The sequence below is a fragment of the Theropithecus gelada genome, chromosome 13 (genome assembly GCF_003255815.1).
Source record: "Theropithecus gelada isolate Dixy chromosome 13, Tgel_1.0, whole genome shotgun sequence".
NCBI lineage: Eukaryota > Metazoa > Chordata > Mammalia > Primates > Cercopithecidae > Theropithecus > Theropithecus gelada.
Window position 1 is genome coordinate 44,256,275 of NC_037681.1, and position 21,252 is coordinate 44,277,526.

Genomic DNA, 21,252 nt, shown 5'->3' on the forward strand with positions numbered 1-21,252 from the left:
TCCCAGCACTTAGGGAGGCCGAGAGGGGCAGATCACCTGAGGTCAGGAGATTGAGACCAGCCTAGCTAACATGGTGAAACCCTGGCTCTACTAAAAATACAAAAATTAGCTGGGTGTGGTGGTGCGCGCCTGTAATCCCAGCTACTCAGAAGGCTGAGGCAAGAGAATCGCTTGAATGGGGGAGGTGGAGGTTCCAGTGAGCCAAGATCACACCACTGGACTCCAGCCTAGGCAACAGAACAAGACTCTGTGTTTAAAAAAAAAAAAATTGTTTACATTAGAATTGTGCACTGTTCAGTGTGATTACTAGCACAGGTAGTTATTTAAATTTCAAAAATTAAAAATTCATTTCCAGCCAGGCACAGTGGCTCATACCTGTAATCCCAGCACTTTGGGAGGCCGAGGCGAGCAGATCACGAGGTCAGGAGACCGACACCATCCTGGCTAACACGGTAAAACCCCATCTCTACTAAAAATACAAAAAATTAGCCGGGCATGGTGGCGGGCGCCTGTAGTCCCAGCTACTCGAGAGGCTGAGGCAGGAGAATGGCGTGAACCTGGGAGGCAGAGCTTGCAGTGAGCCAAGATCGCACCACTGCACTCCAGCCTGGGCGATGGAGTAAGACTCCGTCTCAAAAAAAAAAACAAAAAAAAAAAACAAATTCATTTCCTCAGTTACACTACCACATTTCAAATATCCAATAAGCAAATGTTGCTAGTAGCCAATGTGTTGGATGATGCAGAAAGAGTTCCATCATCACAGAAAGTTCTACTGGACAGTGCTGACCTAGATATTCATCTCAAGGGAAGGAAATGCTCAAAGATGCTCACTTGGTTTCTGTCCTGAACTGGATGGTTGGCAGGGCTACCAATTGGTAAAGAGGATGCAGGATGAGGAGCAGATTGCTGAGTACCACCCATCATCCTTCTATGTCAATTCAAAAAGCATTCACTGAACTCTATTATGTACCTGTGAAATAGCTACTGTGAAAAGTACTTTGGAAAGTATCTAATAAACAAATTACTCAGTCTGTACCTTTAAGGAGCTTACAGTCCTGTTTGAGTGTTTGCACTTCTAACTAAAAAGTCAATAGAGAAAGAAATTAGAAAAAGAGCAAACTAAACCCAAGCCAACAGAAGGAAATAAAGAATAGAGTGGAGATAAATAGAGAATAGAAAAACAAGGCTGGGTGTGGTAGCTCATGCCTGTAATCCCAGCACTTTGGGAGCCCAAGGTGGGCAGATCACCTAAGGTCAGGAGTTCAAGACCAGCCTGGCCAACATGGTGAAACCCTGTCTCTGCTAAAAATACAAAAATTAGCTGGGTGTGGCAGTGCATACCTGTAATACCAGCTACTTGGGAGGCTGAGGCAGGAGAACCGCTTGAACCTGGGAGGCAGAGGTTGCAGTGAGCTGAGATGGTGCCACTGCACTCCAGCCCAGCCCGAGCAACAAAGCAAAACTCTGTCTCAAAACAACAACAACAACAACAAAAACCAAAATGGAGCAAACACCTAAATGTCAGAGCTAAAGCTATAAAATGCTTAGAAAAAAACAGAGAACTCTTCATGACATTGGATTTGGCAATAATTTCTTGGATATGACACCAAAAGTACAGGCAAAACAAGAATAAATTAATTTGACAGAAATTTTAAACTTTTGTGTATCAAAGGATACTGACCCCAGAGTGAAAAGACAATTCACAGGATCAGAGGAAAGATTCGCAAATCACATATCTGATAAGGGATTACTATCCATAATATATATTTTTTAAAACCCAAAAACTCCTGTAACTCAACAACAACAACAAAAAAACTATTTGAAAATTTGCAAGGAGTTAAATAGGCATTTCTCCAAAGAAAATATACAAATAGCCAATAGGCACATGAAAAGATACTCAACATCACTAGTCAGCAGGGAAATGCAAATCAAAACCACAGTGAGATACACTTCATACTCATTAGGGCGGGGTGGTTATAAACACACATACACATACACACACACACACACAATAACAAGTGTTGGGAGGATGTAGAGAAATTGGAACACTGGTACATTGCTGGTAGGAATGTAAGATGGTGCTGCCATTTGGAAAACAATATGACTGTTCCTTGAAAAGTTAAACACAGAAATACCATATTCTACTTCTAGGTATATACTCAAAAAAAAATTGAAAGGGCCAGGCGCGGTGGCTCACACCTGTAATCCCAGCACTTTGGGAAGCGAAGGTGAGTGGATCGCCAGAGGTCAGGAGTTCAAGACCAGCCTGGTCAACATGGCAAAACCCATCTCTACTCAAAATACAAAAATTAGCTGAGCATGGTCGGGGGGCACCTTTAATCCCAGCTACTCAGAAAAGCTGAGGTGAAAGAATCACTTGAACCCAGGAGGGGGAGGTTGCAGTGAGCCAAGATTTCACCACTGCACTCCAGCCTGGGCAACAGAGGGAGGCTGTCTCAAAAATTAAATGAATAAATAAATATTCTTACCACAATAAAACAAAAATTTTTAAAAATTGAAAGTAAGGAGTCAGATACTTGTATACTAAAGTCCATACCAGCATTATTCAAGATAGCAGAAAGGCGGAAGCAACCCAAATGGCCATCAACATACGAGTGGATAAGCAAAATGTCATATGTACATACAATGGAATCTTATTCAACCATAAATGGGAATGATAATACTGACATATGCTATAACATGGATGAACTTGAAAATAATTATGCTAAGTGAAATAAGCCAGACACAAAAGAACAAATATTGTAGGAGTCCATGTATATGAGGTATCTAGAATGGGCAAATTCATAGAGACAGAAAGTAGAATAGGCTGTGCGTGGTAGCTGAGACCTGTAATCATAGGACTTTGGGAGGCCAAGGTGGGAGGATTGCTTTGAGTCCAGGAGTCTGAGACTGAGACTGGCCTGGGCAACCTGGTGAAAATCCCATCTCAAAAAAAAAAAAATTAAGAAAAAGAAAGTAGAATAGAGGTTACCATGGGCTGCAGGGATGGAGCGAGGCTCTGTCTCAAAGAAAAAAAAAAGAAAAAGAAAAAGAAAAACATATAGCTAACATCATACTCAATGGTGAAAGACTGAAAGCTTTTTCTCTAAAATTAGAAACAAGACAAAGAAACCCACTCATCATTTTTTGAGACGGAGTCTTGCTCTGTCATCCAGACTAGAGTGCAGTGGCGTGATGTCGGCTCACTGCAACCTCCGCTGCCCGGGTTCAAGCAATTCTCCTGCCTCAGCCTCCTGAGTAGATGGGATTACAGGTGCCTGCCACCATGCCTGGCTAATTTTTGTATTTTTAGTAGAGACGGGGTTTCACCATGTTGGCCAGGCTGGTCTCAAACTCCTGGCCTCAAGTGATTCACCTGCCTAAGCCTCCCAAAGGCCTGGGATTAAAGGCGTGAGCCACCTTGCCTGGCCTCATCATTTCTTTTTTTTTTTTTTTTTTTTGAGACGGAGTCTCGTTCTGTCGCCCAGGCTGGAGTGCAGTGGCCGGATCTCAGCTCACTGCAAGCTCTGCCTCCCGGGTTCACGCCATTCTCCTGCCTCAGCCTCGCGTGTAGCTGGGACTACAGGCGCCCGCCACCTCGCCTGGCTAGTTTTTTGTATTTTTTAGTAGAGACGGGGTTTCACTGTGTTAGCCAGGATGGTCTCGATCTCCTGACCTCGTGATCCGCCCGTCTCGGCCTCCCAAAGTGCTGTGATTACAGGCTTGAGCCACCGCGCCCGGCCCATCATTTCTTTTAAAAAAAAAAAAAAAAAGTAAGTCTAGTAACGGAGTCTCACTATGCTGCCCCAGGTTGGTCTCAAATTCCTGGGCTCAAGTAATTCTCCTGACTCAGCCTCCCAAAGTGCTGAGATTACAGGTGTAAGCCACCACACCCAGCCTCTTCATTTCTATTCAACATTATACTGGAAGTTCTAGGTAGATCAGTTAGATAACAAAAAGAAATAAAAGGCATCCACATTAGAAAGAAAGAAAGAAAACTGAGGCCAAGTGTGGTATCTCACACCTGTAATCCCAGTGCTTTGGGAAGCCCAAGCAGGAGGATAGTTTGAGGCCAGGGGTTTGAGACCAGCCTGGGCAACACAGTGAAAGTCCATCTCTACAAAAAAAAAAATTTTTTTTTTTTTTTTTTTTTTTTTTTTTTTTTTTGAGACGGAGTCTCGCTCTGTCGCCCAGGCTGGAGTGCAGTGGCGCGATCTCCACTCACTGCAAGCTCCGCTTGCCAGGTTCACGCCATTCTCCTGCTTCAGCCTCCCGGATAGCTGGGACTACAGGCGCCCGCCACCGCGCCCGGCTAATTTTTTTTGTATTTTTAGTAGAGATGGGGTTTCACCGTGTTAGCCAGGATGGTCTCGATCTCCTGACCTCGTGATCCGCCCGTCTTGGCCTCCCAAAGTGTTGGGATTACAGGCGTGAGCCACCGCACCCAGCCAAAAAAAAATTTTTTTTTAATTGGTTGGGCATGGTGGCACACATCTGTGGTTCTAGCTACTCAGGACACTGTGGTGGAAGGATCACTTGAGCCCAGGAGTTCGATATTAACCTGGGTAACATAAGGAGACCCCATCTCTAGCAAATGATTAGAGCTAATAAATGAATTCAACAAAGTTGTTAGATATAAGGTCAATACACAAAATCAGTGGTATTTCCAAATACTGGCGATAAAAAAATCTAAAAAGGAAATAAACTCCTTTTACAATAGCATTAAAAACAATAAAATACTTTGAAATATATTTAACCAAAGAGGTATGAGACTTGTACATGGAAAACTATAAAACACTGCTGAAAGAAATTAAAGAAGGTCTAAGTATGGTCATGTATTGCTTAACGATGGGAGTACTTTCTGAGAAATGTGTCGTGTAAGTGATTTTGTTGTTGTGTGAACATCACAGAGTGCACTTACACAAACCTGGATGGTATAGTGTACTACACATCTAGGCAACATGGCATAGCCTTGCTCCCGGGCTACAAACCTGGACAGCATGTTACTGTATTGAATACTGTAGACAATTGTAACACGATGGTTTTTGTGTATCTAAATACAGAAAAGTTACAGTAAAAATATGGCCTTATAATCGTATGTGACCACCATCATATATGCTGTAAGTCATGGACCAAAATGTTATGTGGCACATGACTGTAAATGGAAAAATATTCATGCTTAAGGATTTGAAGACTTTATTTATATATATATATTATATATAATATATTATGTATATTTTTTGAGTTGGGGTCTCACTTTGCGGCCCAGGCTGAAGTGCAGTGGTGCTATCTTGGCTCACTGCAACATCTGCCTCCCAAGTTCAAGTGATTCTCCTGCCTCAGCCTCCTGAGTAGCTGGGATTACAGGCACGCACCACCATGCCCAGCTAATTTTTTTGTATTTTCAGTAGAGATAGGGTTTCACCATGTTGGTCAGGCTGGTCTCGAATTCCTGATCTCGTGATCCGTTTGCCTCAGCCTCCCAAAGTGCTGAGATTACAGGCGTGAGTCATCGCACCAGGTAGAAGACTTAATATTGCTAAGATATCAATACTCCAGCCGGGTGTGGTGGCTCACACCTGTAATCCCAGCACTTTGGGAAGTCGAGGCGGGCAGATCATCTAAGGTTGGGAGTTTGAGACCAGCCTGACCAACATGGTGAAACCCCGTCTCTATTAAAAATACAAAAATTAGCTGGGCATGGTGGTGCATATCTGTAATCCCAGCTACTCTGGAGGCTGAGGCAGGCGAATTGCTAGAACCTGGGAGGCAGAGGTTGCAGTGAGCTGAGATCGTGCCATTGCACTCCAGTGTGGGCAACAAGAGGGAAACTCCATCTCAAAAAAAAAAGATATCAATACTCCTCCGTTTCAAAGCAATCCCTGTCAAAATCCCAGTGGCCCCCCTCCCTTTTTTTTTTTTTTTTTTTTTAACAGCAGTGGAAAAGCTGAGCTAAAATTAATATGGAATTGCAAGGGACAAAACAATCTTGAAAAAGAAGAGCAAGTTGGAAGACTCGTAGTTCCTGATTTCAAAACCCACTACAAAGCTACAGTAATCAAAATAGTATGGTAGTAGCATAAAGATAAGATATATAATCAATGGAATCGAATTGAGAGTACAGAAATAAATTTATACATCCAAGGTCAATTGATTTTTGACAAGGGAAGAATCCTGTCTTCATTAAATGGTGCTGGGACCAAAAAATCGGAAGAGCTCTCGCAGAAGGGTCAAAGAAAAGTCTCTTTGCCCAAAGGGATCAATTTAACTCCTTATGCTTCAACAGACTCGGTCTCAGGAGCAGTGAGATTTGAACTTACCACGGGCTCCCAAAATTGCTGAACAGGAGATGAAGGGGGTGGTGGTGGGGGAAAGGGCATGAGTCTGTAGGTGAGAATCAATCTCTATCTGAGTCCCAGCGCTAAAGACTTACAAATAAATCCCGATTTAGGCAAACCGAGACTTTATTCAGAAAGGATTATTGCAACAGGGGGGAAAAGGACTATTGCAGTAAGGGCGGAGAACTATTGCAATAGGAAGAAGGACTGTTGCAATAGGGAGAATGCTGGACTATAAAATAAAAAACAAATCTGGATATACGTAAGGAGAGAGTTCAGTAGAAGATATCCAAGAAAAGGGAAAGAAACTATTGCAACTGAGAGTGGGGGTTGTGGGAGGCTACCGCAACCGGGAGAACTCTCCAACCATGAGATCTGCAGCGATCTCCTGGGTCAGGCAGAAAAGGACTTTCCTTTTACAGAGATGAGTGAACAGGGCTAGAAAGACCCGGGTGTGGGGAAGTGGGGAGAAGAATGGAGGTGGCAGCGATGAGACTACACAGATAATGTTTTCCCTGGGGTCCGTCCATTTTCGGATGAGGAGGGCTGCGCGCTGGCTGCGGCTGAGGCTCGGTCACCGTGTAGAGAGGCCGCGGGGAGAGCTGCTTCACTCAAGTCCTGTCAAGTCAAGGCAGCCGGGATTTGTCCACATTGTGAGTACAGACAGGTCAGCTAACCATTTGTGAGGCGAAGAACTGGAATTTAGAGGGTCTGGGCCTGACCTTGTCACAGCTAACCACGGGGGCATCCTTGAGTCGTGACTAAGTCACATGCGGAAGGGCGTGTGCGTGTAGTAAGTCCGTTTAGGAACACAAAGCGGCCGGGCGCGGTGGCTCACGCCTGTAATCCCAGCACTTTGGGAGGCCGAGGTGTGCGGATCACCTGAGGTCAGGAGTTCGAGACCAGCCTGGACAACATGGTGAAACCCCTTCTCTACTAAAAACACAAAAATTAGCCAGGCGTGGTGGCGGGCGTCTGTAATCCCAGCTACTCAGGAGGCTGAGGCACGACAATCGCTTGAACCCGGGAGACGGAGGTTGCGGTGAGCCAAGATCGCGCCGTTGCACTCCAGCCTGGGGGATAAGAGCGAGACTTCGTCTCAAAAAAAAAAAAAAAAGAAAGAAAGAAAAGAACACAAAGGTGGGTGAGGGTTTCTTCAACGTCGCTGTTAAGGGCCACAGGGCTCAGGTCAAGTTCAACATTGTCAGAATGCAGGGACGTCTCTCCACGGCTTCAGAGTCTGAGGAGGTACCTGGGTAAGCACACGCTGGGTTCTCTGGTGAGCACACACCGAGCTGCCTGCTTCTCACCAGTCCAGGGGGGCAGCCAGCCGCCGGGCCCGTGGCGGGAAGGGGAGGCCGCCATTACCGCAGTTTCCGCCGGGACTTGAAGCGCCCGGCCGCGACAAGCCCCGCCCCTCGGCGCGCCCCCGCGCCCGCGCGCGCTCCTCGGGTCTGCGCGGAGTCGGCGTCGGCGCGCGCTTGGGCGCCTGGAGAAGACCGGGAGAGGCTGGCGGGATCTCAGCGGCGCGGCCGCGGAACCTGAGACGGTCTGGGGAGGCGGCGCTCCGAATCTGAAGGGCTCCAGCCAAACGGAGCCCGCGGCCAAACGGTGCCCGCGGTGCCTAAGCTGAGTGAGGCCGAGGCCGGGAGGCCGTGCCCGGAGGTGAGCGTCCCGGGGCCGCGCCGCGTCCAGCGGGGTGAGGGCGGGGCGGGGCGGCCGCCTGCCGAGTGGGGCCGAGGGGTCGCGGCCTGTGGCCGAGTCGCCGCGGATCGTCGGTGTCGGGGGAGTCTCGCTCCGGAGGGCCGCGCGTTTGCGATTCGGGAAGTGGCACGGGCGGCGGAGCCCGGGCCAGGCTCCTGCCCAGTCCAGGTGAGCAGCGACCCCGAGCCCCTGCGGCTTGACTCGCCAGCTAGCTGAAGGCACAGCTCCCGGTTCTCTCGCAGGGCGTTCCGAAACTTGGAGTTATGCGCTACACAATGTTTCTATTTTCAAAGGCGAACGCTGCACGATTGCGGTCCAGTGATACAAAGTATGCCTATTAGTGACTTCACCCGTCTCCCACAACTCACTTTCTCTGATGTTTTGAAGGCCTGCTGTTCGCTGATTTCACATTTCCTTATTTTCTTCTTTGTGCCTTTTTTTTCCCTTTTCGCTGCCTGTAATAAAAAAGTTTATTACTTGTCAGCAATGATGAATGTTCGTGTGGAGTCCAGCGTTGGTTCCTATGTACGTAATTTGAGATAAGTAAAGATAGGAAACTGCGGATTTGTTTTGATGCGAATGCAGAAAAGAATGTGGTAGTATGAAGTCTGCCCGGTTGTAGTTTGTTTTTAGGGGGGAAACTCTTTAAAAATTCATGTTGTGTCTTCTGTCTAAATATGCTGAAAGTCGGATTTATTTAAAAGGCAGTTAAATTCAGTGAATTAAGAGTATCTTTGTATAATACTAACGTTAGTGCTAGGCACTGGCGGAGTCCAAAAATGTGTAAAAAATGTGTGCGGGAAGAGGGAGTGGTTAAGCACACTAACGATATGAGGCTGACTGCAGCGCGGCATTAAAAGAAGCTCACACACACTGAGCAGTTGTTTTCAGCTGGGCACTGTGGAGGGTGCTTTACTTGCATTTTAATTTAATAATGTATAATAATAATTAGCATAGACTTGATTTAATATTTTTTCATTCAAAAAAAATTTAGTACCTACTGTGTACTGAGTGCTAAGGATTTGATAGTGACAATTACAGACTCTGCCTTTAGACTATACAGTGTCGTTGGGCAAAACAAATATTAAGAAAATAATCAGGGCCCTGAGCGATGGCTCACGCCTGTAATCCCAGCACTTTGAAAGGCTGAGGTGGGCGGATCACCTGAGGTCAGGAGTTATAGAGCAGCCTGGCCAACATGGTAAAACCCCATCTCTCTCTACTAAAAATACAAAAATTAGCTGGGCGTAGTGGGGGGCACCTGTAATCCCAGCTACTCAGAAAAAAACGAAGGCAGGAGAATCGCTTGAACCCGAGAGGCGGAGGTTGCAGTGAGCCGAGATGGTGCCACTGCACTCCAGCCTGGGTGACAGAGCGGGACTCCATCTCAAAAAATAAAATAAAATAAAATAAATAGTCACACAAATAAATGCCAATAAGCCAAGACAGAGGCTAAAACAAAGAATGTAAGTTGTTTGTGAGAGAAGGTAACAGGGGGACTTATCCCAGCTGGGAAGGTTTTCCTAGGAAAGTAATCTTTGAGCTCAGATATTAGGGATAAATAGGAATTAGGGGAAGATGATTCCCAAAGGAGAGAAGAAAGGCTCAGGCAAAGGAAATAGATGGCATGGAGGCTAGGGAAGATGGTCATTTCAGGAACTTCAGCAGTTGGTGTGTGGGAAGCAAAAGGGTGCTGTGATAAAGTAGGTTAGGGCCAGAGAGATGATGCAGGGCTTTTTTTTTTTTTTTTTTTTTTTGATACAGAGTCTCACTCTGTCGCCCAGGCTAGAGTGGAGTGCAGTGGCATGATCTCTGCTCACTGCAACCTCTCCCGGGTTCAAGCGATTCTCCTGCCTCAGCCTCCCGAGTAGCTGGAACTATAGCAGGCCACCATGCCCGGCTAATTTTTGTATTTTTAGTAGAGACGGGGTTTCACCATGTTTGCGAGACTGGTCTTGAAATCCTGACCTCTGGTGATCCACCCTCCTTGGCCTCCCGGAGTGCTGGGATTACAGATGTGCACCACGTCCAGCTGATACAGGGCCTTTTAAGCAATGTTAAGGATTTGGGACCAGCTTTTTCTGTTTCTTTTTCTTTTTCTTTTTTTTTTTTTTTTTTTTTTTTAGCTTTTATAGAAAAATTTTCAAACCACTCAAATGTAGGGAGAAAACAGTACAATGAACTCTCCTGTAATATTACCCAAATGACTTGGACATTATTCTAACTAATAGGAAGTCATTTAAAGGTTTAACTTAGAAAAAAAAAATTACAGCAGGATAAGTCCTACAAACAACTTTTTCTTTTCTTTTCTTTTTTTTTTTTTTTTTTTTTTTTTTTTTTTTGAGACGGAGTCTCGCATTGTCACTCAGGCAGGAGTGCAATGGTGCAATCTCTGCTCACTGCAACCCTGCCTCCCAGGTTCAGGCAATTCTCCTGCTTCAGCCTCCTGAGTAGCTGGATTACAGGCATGCACCACCATGCCTGGCTAAATTTTTTGTATTTTTGGTAGAGACGGGGTTTCAGCTGGTCTCGAACTCCTGACCTCAAGTGATCCGCCCACCTCGGCCTCCCAAAGTGCTGGGATTACAGGCATGAGCCACCCTACCTGGCCAACTTTTTATTTCAAAAAGTCGTCCTGACTACTGTGTAGAAACTGGATTGGATGGGGACAAGAATGGAAATGAGGAGACCACCTAGAGTTGATGGTGGTTGGGACTAGAGTTGTGGCAATGAAGGCATTGCAAATTTAAGAGTACCTAACTGATCTCTTCTCATGTTAATAATTTTATATTCATACCTATTGGAGAAATCATGGAAGATTTTCAAAAGGAGTCGTATTTATTTATTTATTTGAGATGGAGTTTTGTTCTTGCCACCCAGATTGGAGTGCAATAACTCAATATTGGCTCATGGCAACTTCTGCCTCCCGGGTTCAAGCAATTCTCCTGCTTCAGCCTCGCAAGTATTTGGGATTAGAGGTATGCACCACCATGCCCATCTAATTTTGTATTCTTAGTAGAGAGAGACAGGGTTTCACCATGTTGGTCAGGCTGGTCTCAAACTCCCGACCTCAGGTGACTGCCTGCCTTGGCCTCCCAAAGTGCTGGGATTACAGGTGTAAACCACCATGCCCAGCTAAGGGAGATTGTATTTAAAATGGGCTTTGCACTTCCATCCAGACCGGAACCCAAGATGGCTGCACTCTTGCTGAGACATGTTGGGGTCATCATTGCCTCTGAGCCTGCTTTAGCCCTCAGCTCTGTATCAGAAATGCTGTCCTTTTGGGAACCACGGCCAAAGAAGAGATGGAGTGGTTCTGGAATAAGAACACGGGTTCAAACCATCCCGTATCTCCCCACGTCACTATCTGCAGTTGGTCTCTTCCCACAGCAATGTCCATCTGCCACCATGGCACTGGTATTGCTTTGAGTGCAGGCGTCTCTTTTTTTGGCATGTCGACCTTGTTACTCCCTGGGAACTTTGAGTCTTATTTGGAACTCATTGGTCCCTGTGTCTGGGGCCAGTACTGATCGACACAACTAAGTTTGCACTCGTCTTCCCTCTCATGTATCATACCTGGAATGGGATCCAACACTTGATATGGGACCTAGGAAAAGGCCTGAAGATTCCCCAGCTATACCAGTCTGGAGTGCTTGTCCTGGTTCTTACTGTGTTATTTGTAGGGCTGGCAGCTGTGTGAAGAGCTGAGGTTTCCAGCATCATCTTCCTACATATTATCTTCACCCGTCTTTCTGTTTGTCACTGTTGTCTCCAGCCTGGGAAAAGTTCTCCTTATTTATTTAGATCCTTTTGTGCTTTCAGGTCCCCTTGGAACAGTAGAGTACCTTCTATACCATAATAGTGGAAAAGGGTCTAGTTTTCCCCTTGTTTCTAAAGATGGGGTGGCTGCAAAAACTCCCCTTTTCTTGCCCACAGCTTGCCTAATCTGGGCCTAGAAGCAGTTATTCTCTCTCCATATTGGGCTTTGATTTGTGCTGAAGGTCAGCTTTTGGCTCCTTCCTGGGATATTGGAAACAATGCCAGCTCTGTGGCTTCGGCCCTGGGGACTGGGGGTGAGGCTTTGGGTGACACTGCCTGTGAGTTGCTGGCTTAAAGGACAATTCTGTTCATTGGTGAGAGCCAGGCCATTAACACCTACACAGTGTTACTGAAAGAAGAGAGGTGGGAGTGGAGCGGAATTAGTCTATCCCAGCTAGAGAGAGATAAAGAGGGCTAGTTAGTTCTTGGAGCAGCTGCTTTGCGGGGAAAATATGTAGCTTTTGACACAAGAGGAAGATCCAGAAAATTATTGAATATATTAAAGGTTATTTCTTTTTCTTGTGTTTCCAGAAAAGCCTCTTAATTTTATGCTTTCTCATCCAAGTCATGTACCATTTTTTTCTGAAATTGAATTAAAATACTTATTTAAAAAAACAGGGCGGGGGGGCCCTTTGTGACATAACATAACATTTCAGTATGGAGCCCTGGAATGAGAATGTCCTGGAATGAGAGTGTCTTGGTCAGCCCTGGAATGACTCAGTAAGTAACCTTGCCAGTCTCTGCCTAAGTGTCACCTTTCCCATAGGATTTTCTCATTTAAATTACTGTTGTCACTACCACTTTGGTCCTTGGAGTATTTAACTATCCCATTAAAAATTTCTAGGAAAGGACAAAAATATATTTGTTTCATTACTGTGATTACAGCTAAAATAAGCTGAAAGTTTCCAAAAGATTTCATTTTCTATCACTTAGTATGTTGTAAACCAGAATTCACAAAATATACAAATGAACTGTCTTTTAAGTATTTGGTTCTGATGCTATCATAGTTAGTTGCTCTTGGAGGCTTGGGGGTCTAATCACATTTCATAGAAGATCTAAGTAAAAGGACCCCAACATGGAAATGTGATCCATTGGTTTCTTTTCCCTCATATTTAATAGCTGGAATGGCCTTATCTTTAAAAAGAAACTTAAGCTTCTGTATAAAGATAGCACGTCTGGTTGTATAATACCTTGATACAAATCCATAATCTAAAAAAAAGTGGCCAGTTTTTTGTTTTTACATTTTTTCCTCCTCAGATTCCTTTTGACCATTAAATATATGTTTAAAAAAATAAAATTGTAATATGCAATTTTTAATTTTTAATTATCCATTTAATTTTTTTTTTTTTTTTTTTGAGACAGAGTCTCACTCTGTCACCCAGGCTGGGCTGGAGTGCAGTGACATGATCTCAGCTCACTGCAACCTCTGCCTCCCAGGTTCAAGCAATTTTCGTGCCTCAGCCTCTGTGTTCCCATGCCCGGCTAGTTTTTGTATTTTTAGTAGACACAGGGTTTTGCCAGGTTGGCCAGCCTGGTCTCAAACTCCTGACCTCAAGTGATTCGCTCCCTGGGCCTCCCAAAGTGCCGGGATTACAGGCATGAGCCACTGTGTCCAGCCACATTTAATTCTTTTTTTTTTTTTTTTAAGACAGAGTTTCACTTTGGCACTCAGGCTGGAGTGCAGTGGTGCAATCTCAGCTCACTGCAACCTTCGCTTCTGGGTTCAAGCACTTCTCCTGCCTCAGCCTCCTGAGTAGATGGGACTACAGGCATGCGCCATCATGCCTGGCTAATTTTTTTTATTTATTTTTTATTTATTTTTTTTAGACATAGTCTCACTCTGTCTCCAGGCTGGAGTGCAGTGGCGCGATCTCGGCTTACTGCAACATCCGCCTCCCGGGTTCAAGTGATTCCCCTGCCTCAGCCTTGTGAGTAGCTGGGACTACGGGCGCGCACTGCCACACCTGGCTAATTTTTTTTGTATTTTAGTAGAAACGGGGTTTCACCATGTTGGCCAGGATGGTCTCCATCTCCTGACCTTGTGATCCACCTGCCTTAACCTCCCAAAGAGCTGGGATTACAGGCATGAGCCACCGCGCCCGGCCAATTTTTGTATTTTTAGTAGAGATGGAGTTTCTCCGTATTGGCCTGGCTGGTCTTGAACTCCTGACCTCAAGTGATCCACCTGCCTCGGCCTCCCCAAGTGCTGGGATTCATGCGGGAGCCACCGCACCCAGCCCTATTTAGTTCTTAATATGCGGTTTTTGTATTTAGATTCTTATATACTTACTTAAAATTTTTATTTATTGATTTTAAAAAGAAATCAGTCTCCCGAGCCAGAATAGTCTCAAACTCCCAAGTTATTGAATTTTTTTTTTTTTTTTTTGAGACAGGGTCTCACTCTTACCCAGGCTGAAATTCAGTGGCACAGGTATAGTTCACTGCAGCCTTAAACTCCTGGACTCAGGCAACTCTCCTGCCTCAGCATCCTGAGTAGCCAGGACTACGGCCGTGTGCCATGATGCCCGGCTAATGTTTTTATTGGTAGTAGAGACAGGGTCTCGCTGTGTTGTAGGCTGATCTTGAACTCCTAGCATCAAGTGATTCCCACCACCTGAACCTCCTCAAGTGCTGAGGTTACAGGCGTGCGCCACTGTGCCTGGCCTAATGTAAGCATTTTAAAATACCACATTCTTAGTAGTCCAAATCTATTTTGACTGGATTTTCCTGTTAGTGGACATGTTCCATAAAACTCAGTTTTCTCTGTCTCCTGACTGATTTCATCACTGTACTTTTTGGGATAATATTTGAGAAGATGTTTGGTAAACTGTGATATACTATATCAATGTAAGATGATGGTGATAGTTGGAAGTAGACTGAAGAAAAACGAAGGCAGTTCTTTTCATCTATTCATTCTTGTGCCAACTTTATGCTGATAACTTGGGTATTTGTCAGATGGCTCTTTTTATTCTCTGCAGTATAGTAGGTGACTTAGGTTCATTCATGTCATATGACTGTGATACATTTGTGGCAGCTCACTCAATTGATATAAATAAATTTTACCTGGTTCATTTGCATATTACTAAATTTATTGTAGAAAATGCCTGTGGTAATGGTGACTTTGGTGTCTCCATGTTAAAATTAATTTTTACTTCATAATTCTATGCCATGTTTACATTTAGTAATTCAGTATATTTTTTCCTTATAAGTCCAGAAAATTGTGCTAATAGAAACTGTGTCTGTCATACTGATACTGACACTTTTATCATTAGTTTTAAATCAATGCCTTGCACACATTGATGAGTGGTTCAATAAGTATATAAAAAATTGTTTTTAAGGTTTTTTTTTTTTTTGAGATGAAGTTTTGCTCTTGTTGCCCAGGCTTGAGTGCAATGGCACAGGCTTAGCTCACTGCAACCTCCTCCTCCCAGGTTCAAGTGATTCTCCTGCCTCAGCCTCCCAAGTAGCCAAGATTACAGGCACCCACCACCATGCCCGGCTAATTTTTGTATTTTTAGTAGAGACAGGGTTTGACCATGTTGGCCAGGCTAGTGTGGAACTCCTGGCCTCAGGTGATCCACCTGCCTCGGCCTCCCGAAGTGCTGGGATTACAGGCATGAGCCACTGTACCAGGCTTTTAAAAAGTTTAATTCGTGAAATCAGAAGTAAAATTTCACAATCATGTCAAAATCAGGACTTTTTAGATTAAGTCTGAAGATGTTTCTTTTTCTTTTTTTTTTTTGAGGCAGTGTCTCACTCTTGTTGCCCAGGCTAGAGTGGTGCAGTGGCGCGATCTTGGCTCACTGCAACCTCCACCTCCCGGTTCAAGTGATTCTCCTGCCTCAGCCTCCCCAGTAGCTGGGATTACAGGCGCCTGCCACCATGTCTGGCTTATTTTTGTATTTTTAGTAGAGATGGGGTTTCATCATGTTGGCCAGGCTGGTCTTGAACTCCTGACCTCAGGCGATCCGCCCACCTCGGCCTCCCAAAGTGCTGGAATTACAGGCGTGAGCTTGAAGATGTTTCTTACCAATCTTTATAACAAATTATGATGGGGGATGAGGAAAGAGAAAGGAGCATAACGCTATTGTATTCTTAGTATCTTCTTTAGTCCTCAGAACAACCTGAGGGGGATAATTATGTCCATGCTATAAGTTAGGCAGCTGGGACTCAGAGAAGCTAAATGATGTATGTAAGGTTACCTAGCTCAAAAGTGATGTAGCCATTATTCCGGTAAAACTCAGTTTGAATTCAAGGTCTATTCTATCTTCATTCTCTTTTGCTGTCATAAAACAAGTAAAAACAATTTGTCAGTAGCTTATAATTGTAAAATGATGGAAAAAAGTATTTGTAATTTCCTAGACAACAGTAACCTATTATTGGAAACTTCGTGAATCCTTTAAGGAAGACTACTCTTGTAGCTTTTTTTTTTTTTTTTTTTCAGACAGAATCTCTCTCTGTCACCCAGGCTAGAGCACATTGGCGCTATCTCCCCTCCTGCAACCTCTGCCTCCCAGGTTCAAGTGATTCTCCTGCCTCAGCCTCCTGAGTAGCTGGGACTACAGGCGTGCGCCACCACGCCTGGCTAATTTTTTTTGTAGAGACGGGGTTTCACCATGTTGGCCAGGCTGGTCTCAAACTCCTGACCTCAGGTGATCCACCCCACCTCGGCCTCCCAAAGTGCTGGGATTACAGGCATGAGCCACCACGCCCAACCCTCTTGTAGCTTTTAAAAAAAAATTTATTTGCCAGGCGTGGTGGCTCATGCCTGTAATCCCAGCACTGTGGGAGGCTGAGGTGGGCAGATCATGAGGTCAGGAGATCGAGACCATCCTAGCTAACACAGTGAAACCCTGTCTCTACTAAAAATACAAAATATTAGCCGGGCATGATGGTACGCACCTGTAGTCCCAGCTACTCGGGAGGCTGAGGCAGCAGAATCACTTGAACCCAGGAGGTACAGGTTACACTCCAGCCTGGGCAACAGAGCGAGACTTCGTCTCAAAAATAAATAAATAAATAAATAATAATAATAAAAATAAATGTATCTGTAGCTGGGTACGGTTACCCATGCCTATAATTCTAGCACTTTGGGAGGCCAAGGCAGGCAGATCACCTGAGGTGAGGAGTTCAAGACTAGCCCGGCCAATGTGGCGAAACCCCGTCTCTACTAAAAATACAAAAATTAGCCAGGTGTGGTGGCATATGCCAGTAGTCCCAGCTACTCGAGAGGCTGAGGCAGAAGAATCGCTTGAACCCAGGAGGCGGAGGTTGCAGTGAGCTGAGATCTCGCCACTGCACTCTAGCCTGGGCGACAGAGCAAGACTCTATCTCAAAAAAAAAAAAAAAAAAAAAATATATATATATATATATATATATATATGTATGTATGTATAAATTTGTAGGGTACAAGTATGATTTTGTTACATGGATATATTGTATAGTAGTAAAGTCAGGGCTTTTTTTAATGTATCCATCACTGGAATAATTTCTCATCATCCCCCCACCCTCACCCCAAGGATGGCTACTCTTTGCTTTGCACTTGCTGCACACTGTGAGGGATACAGGAAATGTGTAAGTCATGGTACTTATCCTCAGCGATGTTAGATCTGGTAAAGAGAGTGAAAAGAAACAATAATAAGCAGTATCAGACAATATGATTTAAATGCCAAAAATCTAAATGCTTAGGAGAAGACTATTACTAAGGGTCTAATATTTCATCTTTATGGTGGAAATGGATCTTGAGCTAGGACTTAAAGGATAGTTAGGATTTGAATGCTTAGGAGGATGATTACAATGTGAACAAAGTAGTAGAATGAACATGTTATACTTTTGAGATAATAAAGACCAGATCTAAATTATGGAATTATTTTATTTTATTTTATTTTATTTTATTTTATTTTTTGAGACAGAATCTCGCTCTGTCACCCAGGCTGGAGTGCAGTGGCATGATCTTGGCTCACTGCAACCTCCGACTCCTAGGTTCCAGTGATTCTCCCACCTCAGCCTCCTGGTAGCTGGGATGACAGGCACCTGCCACCGTGCCCGGCTAATTATTTGTATTTTTAGTAGAGACGGGGTTTCATCATGTTGGCCGGGCTGGTCTCGAACTCCTGACCTCAAGTGATCCACCCACCTCGGTCTTCCAATGTGCTGGCATTACAGGCGTGAGCCACTGCACCTGGCCTATTTTGTTTTATTTTTTATTATTTTTTGAGACGAAGTTTTGCTCTTACGCCCAGGCTGGAGTGAAGTGGCACGATCTTGGCTCACTGCAGTCTCTGCCCCCTGGGTTCAAGCGATTCTCCTGCCTCAGACTCCCAAGTAGTTGGGATTACAGGCATGCACCACCATGCCTGGCTAATTTTTGTATTTTTAGTAGAGACAGGTTTCACCATGTTGGCCAGGCTGGTTTCGAACTCCTGACCTGAGGTGATCCACCCACCGTGGCCTCCCAAAGTGCTAGGATTACAGGCATGAGCCACCACGCCCAGCCTATTCATTATTTTTTAATTGACAATAATTTTATATATTTATGGGATACATTGTGATGTTTCAGTACATATGTACATTATGGAATGGTCAAATCAGGCGAATTACCATGTCCCTCAGCTCAAATACGTACCATTTCTTTGTTGTGAGAACATTTAAAACCCATTCCTTTTGCTATTTTGAAGTATACATTATTATTAACTGTAGGAGATCATTTTGAATTAGTTGAAAATGTTGAAGAACTGCCAAGTCAAAAACAAACAGCCCCACCAGATTGTAATGTCCAAAAGAGCTGGAATCTTTATCTATTTTGTTCAATATGTATCCCAAGCACCTAGAATCATTCATGCCTGATATATAGTAGGTGCTGAATAAGTATACACTTTAGTTATTTTTAACAACTTTACATAGTTATAATTGATATACAGTAAGATGCATATACATGTATATTGTTTTCTTTTGTTTTGTTTTGAAACAGAGTTTTGCTCTTGTCACCCAGGCTGAAGTGCAGTGGTGTGAGCTTGGCTCACCGGAACCTCTGCCTCCCAGGTTCAAGTGATTCTCCTGCCTCAGCCTCTGGAGTACCTGGGATTACAGGTACCCGCCACCACGCTCAGCTAATTTTTGTGTTTTTAGTAGAGACAGGGTTTCACCATGTTGGCCAGGCTGGTCTCAAACTCCTGACCTCAGGTGATCTGTGAGCCTCAACCTCCCAAAGTGTCATGATTAGAGGTGTAAGCCACCATGCCAGCCTAAGATGCACATATTTAAAGCATGCCATTTAATTTTTTGTGTGTATGATGGGCTCAGTTTATCACCGAGGCTGGAGTACAGTGGCACAATCTTGGCTCACTGTAGCCTCAACCTCCCAGGTTAAAGCAGTTCTCCTACCTCAACCCCCAAGTAGCTGGGACTACAGGCATGTGCCACCAGCTAATTTTGTATTTTTTTGTAGAGACAGCGTTTCTCCATGTTGCCCAGGCTGGTCTCCAACTCCTGAGGTCAAGGGATCCACCTGCCTCCCAAAGTGCTGGCATTATAAGCGTGAGCCGCTACCACTACACCCAGCCCATTTAATATTTTTAAATGAAATAATATTCAACTATGGTTTTTTTTTTTTTGAGACAGGGTTTCACTCTTGTTGCCCAGGCTGGAGTGCAATGGTGCAATCTTGGCTTACCGCAACCTATGCCTCCCGGGTTCAAGCGATTCTTCTGCCTCAGCCTCCTGAGTAGCTGGGATTACAGGCATGTGCCACCACGCCTGGCTAATTTTGTATTTTTAGTAGAGATGGGGTTTCTTCATGTTGGTCAGGCTGGTCTTGAACTCCTGACCTAAGGTGGTCTGTCCACCTCAGCCTCCCAAAGTGCTGGTATTACAGGTGTGAGCTACTGTGCCTGGCCATATCCAACTATCTTAATAATGCTTGCTTTTTTGTTGTTGTTCTGAGACAGGGTCTCACCCAGGCTGGAGCACAGTGGCGTGATCGTGGCTTACTGCAGCCTCGACCTCCTGGGCTCAAGTGATCCTCCTGCCTCAGCCTCCCAAGTAGCTGGGACTACAGTTACATGCCATCACGCCTGGCTAATTTTTCAATTTTTTTTGTTGACACAAGATCTCACTATGTTGACCAAGCTGGTCTGGAACTCCTGGCCTGAAGTAATCCTCCTGCCTGGGCCTCCCAGAGAGCTGGGATTACAGGCATGAGCCACTGTACCACTTTATTTCTTAAAAAAGAAACAAATGAATCAAAATGTAAACATTTCTTAAATCTGAATGGTCAGGGTGGGTGTTTATATTTTTCTCTTTTCCTTTGTGTATGTTTGAAATATGTAGACATTTTTAAAGTGAAGCAATTAATATTAGGAATACTGGGTTTGAAGGAAGAAATCTTATGAGAAAATGTTAGTGGGCATAGAGTTATGATTTCCTGGATTTTTTTTTTTTTTTTTTTTTTTTTTTTTTGAGATGGAGTCTCACTGTGTCACCCAGGCTGGAGTGCAGTGGTACGATCTCGGCTTACTGCAACCTCCGCCTCCCATGTTCAAGCAATTCTCCTGCCTCAGCTTCTCAAGTAGCTGAGACTACAGGCACTCACCATCACACCGCCTAATTTTTGTATTTTTAGTAGAGATGTTGTCCAGGCTGGTCTCAAACTCCTGACCTCAGGTGATGCACCTGCCTTGGCCTCCCAAAGTGCTGGGATTACAGGAGTGAGCCATCATACCGGGCTGCTGGATTTTTTAAGACGGGGTCTCCCTCTGTTGCCCAAGCTGGAATGTAGTGGAATGATCACAGGTCGCTGCAGCCTCAACTTCCTGGGCTCAAGCGATCATCCCATCTCAGCCTCTGGAGTAGCTGGGACTACAGCATATGCCACCATGCCTGGCTAAGTTGTCTTTTGTTTTGTTTTGTTTTGTTTTGTTTTGTTTGAGACAGAGTCTTGCCCTGTCACCCAGGCTGGAGTGCAATGGCGCAATGTCAGCTGCTCACCGCAACCTTTGCCTCCCAGGTTAAAGCAATTCTCCTGCCTCAGCCTTCTGAGTAGCTGGGATTACAGGCGCGTGCTACCATGCGTAGCTAATTTTTTGTGTCTTTAGTAGAGACAGGTTTTACCATGTTGGCCAGGCTAGGCTCGAACTCCTGACCTCGTGATCTGCCTGCCTCGGCCTCCCAAAGTGTTGGAATTACAGGCGTGAGCTACCACGCCCAGCCAAATTTTTGTATTTTTTAGAGAGATGAGGTCTGCCTATGTTGCCAAGGCTGGTTTGGCACTCCTGGCCTCAAGCAATCCTCCCACTTTGACATCCCAAAGTGCTGAGATTACAGGTGTGAGCCACCATGCCTAGCCTGTTTATTTCATTTTAAAATTGTGAAAAAGTCATTGATTTTTTTTTCA

General features: G+C 44.7%; 1 protein-coding gene and 1 pseudogene across 2 annotated transcripts in view; both read left to right on the forward strand.

Moving 5' to 3' along the window:
* The first annotated feature begins 7,771 nt into the window (after window positions 1-7,771).
* UBXN2A (UBX domain protein 2A) overlaps window positions 7,772-21,252 on the forward strand; it is a 53,317-nt gene continuing 39,836 nt past the window's right edge. The window contains exon 1 of one of the 2 annotated variants that reach the window (XM_025354213.1): window positions 7,772-8,003. The gene's annotated coding sequence lies outside the window, so the exon portion shown is untranslated. The remainder of the gene's footprint in view (window positions 8,004-21,252) is intronic. The other variant, XM_025354214.1, reaches the window with a different exon arrangement.
* LOC112604786 lies at window positions 11,235-11,742 on the forward strand (annotated as a pseudogene).